This window comes from Octopus bimaculoides, chromosome 8 (assembly GCF_001194135.2).
Source record: "Octopus bimaculoides isolate UCB-OBI-ISO-001 chromosome 8, ASM119413v2, whole genome shotgun sequence".
In the NCBI taxonomy this organism is placed as follows: Eukaryota; Metazoa; Mollusca; class Cephalopoda; order Octopoda; family Octopodidae; genus Octopus; species Octopus bimaculoides.
In genome coordinates this window covers 84,913,481-84,916,833 of record NC_068988.1, presented here as the reverse complement: position 1 = coordinate 84,916,833, position 3,353 = coordinate 84,913,481, and the positions used below count along the sequence as shown (strand labels likewise).

Here is a 3,353-nt window from a genome sequence, read left to right as displayed (position 1 = left end):
TTGATAATCCTTCACTAATAACTCTGTTCATCTATATGTATTCATACATGTGTTTGTATGTAATCTTTCTAATTGAATTTAATGTATATTTTAACTTGTCCAAAATGAGGTCGTAAAGAAAATACATTTAATAAAATATAAAACATAAGGGTGTTTTATTTTTGTTCCTATATATTTTAATTTATTTTTTGTATATTGTATTCTTTTTTTTTTTAATTTTTTGTACAGCCATTCATCCTTTAAATTTTGAGATGTTATGCAAAATTTTGTTTTCATGTTCAAAGAACTAGGGGAAATATTGCCTTGCTTGGAAAAACAGGTAAGAATCAGTGACATAAACAGGATCTGACCATAGAAAATCTTATTCAAACTTGTTTGTTGTTTTTGACACATCTCTTTGTACAGTTCAGTACAGGACCAGAGTTCATTGTAAACTCCTCTTGTAAATTTTTATGTTATTCTAATGATTAGAATTGTTATCAGTAAAAAAACTGCAGAACTTCTTCTATAAGTGCCAACCCTTTCACAATAATTTTTGTTGTCAATTCAAATGGTGTAGGTAGAACTTCCATTGTCACATCTATATTCTCAGCTTGTTCTTTTTCTAGCATCAGCTCCTTGTAAGATAAACTTTCTCTCTAAGACATAGCAACTCAATCACATCATCATCTATGACTTCTTCAAATCCTCGGTCCTTTGCAAATGTTACAATATTGTTGTACAATGTTACAATTTGATGTAGACTTTCTGCTTGAGGAAAACTTATAATGTCATGGATACGTTATTCACAATTGAAAGTTTCACTTCTTCCCATGACCCAGATATATATCTACAGCATCTATTATAATGAACTTCTTCCTGAAATCTTGTCAATTACTTTCATAAGCTGAAAATTCCTCTTATATACATAGTTAGCTATCACATTTTGATCTATTGATAGGAGCAAAGAAGTTGTATTCTTAGGGATATATTCTATTCTTACAGTATCAGAAATGTCATCTGCGCTAGCTGGGGGTCTCAATGCATTGTCTAAAATAAGCAATGCTTTGTTAAAAATAGTGTCTGGCACAATACCTTTGCAGGACAGAAAACGTTTGTAACCACTCTTTGAAAAGGTTCTTAGTTATCCATGCTTTCTTATTTGAAAGCCAAATCAAGGGTAGATTAAACTTTGTGTATCTCGAAAGCCCTTGAATTTTCAGACTGATGCATGCGTAGGGGTTTTAATTTCAAACTAGCAACAGCAGCAGCTTTTCCTCCCAAAAGAAGTGTTGGACAATTTTCAGAAGCTTTAAATCTTGGTGTTGATTTTTATTCTTGAGAAATAAAGTTCTAACAAGCAGGTACTTCCAGAAAAGTGCAGTTTCATCAACTTGCTCTAGTGTGTAGCCCCCTTTTATTCAACTGCTCAAGATAATTAGTAACAGCCTCTGTGTTAGTGCTCACAGTTTCACCACACCTTCCTTCCAAACACTGCTGTAAACAGTGGAAGTGAACTAGAACATTAAAACTTAGTACACATGCACAGCAGAGGTCGAGGTCAATCTGTGCCAAGCAGCTTCACTCTGCATGCTTTAGCTTCGTTACTATGACAACAGTCCGGATACTTATTGATCAGACCTCATATATAATTTTGTATTTGAATAATGCGTATGTCATAATGTTATGATTAATATCTTGATTAAAAATTCTAACTAAATTTACCAAAGTACTGTTTTTGTATGTTTCTTGATCATCCAAGTTATATGATATAACTTGCGACCTGTCTTAAGTGACTGAATTCATGATTTGGCTCTTTGGACAAAAAAGGTTGTGCATCCCTTATGCACATTATATGTACATGTTTGTATGTGGGTATGCATGTATGTGTGTAATGCGATGATAGTCTTTCAAATCGTTTATTATATACTTTGATCTTAACTAAAACACAAGTAGTCATTGAGGTTGTTAACAATTTAAAGCTACACAATACAAGTTTCTGTAAGAGTGGAATTACACATTGTATCCCAAAATTAATGGTCATATACGTTACAATTTCCATAAGTGTGAAATCACATAACCTGATGCATGCATGTATGTCTGTATGTACGTAGGTATGCATGCATACATGTATGTATATTATTGTCTGCCAGTTTGCAATGACATTTATAAGTATCCTACAAATGTTGCCTTTTGCTGGGTATATGATTTCTTATATGTTGGGATATGAAGAAGAATTTTCAAGTGAAAGGTATCAGCCACCTCTGCTAACTGACTGACTCTATTAACCACTTCAGGAAAGTCTAAAAGTGTAAATAATAACAATGAATAAATCTACAATAAATATGTAAATGTTGTTAAATATATCTCCTGACAGCTTGTGATACTTGAACTACAGGCTTGTAACAATCACCATGAAAACAGGTTTTGCAACTGTTTAATGAAGCAGTCAGTTTAACCAGGGTACAAATGTACATGAAATATACAGATTAAATACTTTCAATCAATCATGAAATATACCGGGGTTGGACAAAATAATGGAAACACCTTAAAATTTCACACAAATTTATTTTAATATGGGGTAGGACCACCTTTGGCAGTAATTACAGCATGAATACAATGACTTATGGACTTAAGTTTGAATTGTTTCCAAAGGAAATTTTGTCCATTCTTCAGCTAAAACAGTCTCTAGTTCTTGTAGTCATAATGCTGGAGGATATCAACTCCTTACTTGTTTTTCTAAAAGGCACCATAAATGTTCAATAATATTGAGATCTGGGGACTGTGGTGGCCAGATAAGATGTTCAACTTCACTAGAATGTTCCTCATGCTATTCAGTAACAACTTTAGGTGTGTCAATTGCTGCATTATCATCCTGAAAGATTGCATTTCCCTCCAGAAACAGTTCCACAACCATAGGATGAATTTGATCAGATGAAATGCTTAAATAGTCTTGACTATTAATTCTGCTATGAAGGGAAGCCAATGGGCCGGTAGATTTCCAAGATGTAGCCCCCAGATCATCACAGATCCTCCTCCATGTTTAACAGTTGGAAGAAGGCAGTCTGGTTCAAATGCTTCTTTTGGCTGTCTCCACACGTATACTTAGCCGGTGGTCAGAAATAAGGTAAAAGATGACTTGTCTGAGAAAATAACATTCTTCCACTGCTCTAGAGACCAATTCTGTAGGTTTTTACTCCACTCTAAACACTTTGCAACATTTGTTTTTGGAAGTAGTGGTTTTCTGATTGCAGCCCTTCCATGAAATCTGTCTTTGTGCAGCTCCTACTGAACAGTTTTTGTGGAAACTGGGTTCTCAAGGTGGTCATTAAGCTCTGCAGTAATTTTGGGAGCTGTACTTTTGTGATCCTTTC

At 34.1% G+C, this 3,353-nt stretch overlaps 1 protein-coding gene across 1 annotated transcript in view; it reads left to right on the top strand.

Moving 5' to 3' along the window:
- Nucleotides 1–148, top strand: part of LOC106868781 (hillarin) — a 124,774-nt gene extending 124,626 nt beyond the window's left edge. Inside the window, exon 10 of the mRNA XM_014914199.2 lies at nucleotides 1–148. This exon is cut by the window's left edge and continues 3,597 nt beyond it. The gene's annotated coding sequence lies outside the window, so the exon portion shown is untranslated.
- Nucleotides 149–3,353: the final 3,205 nt, after the last annotated feature.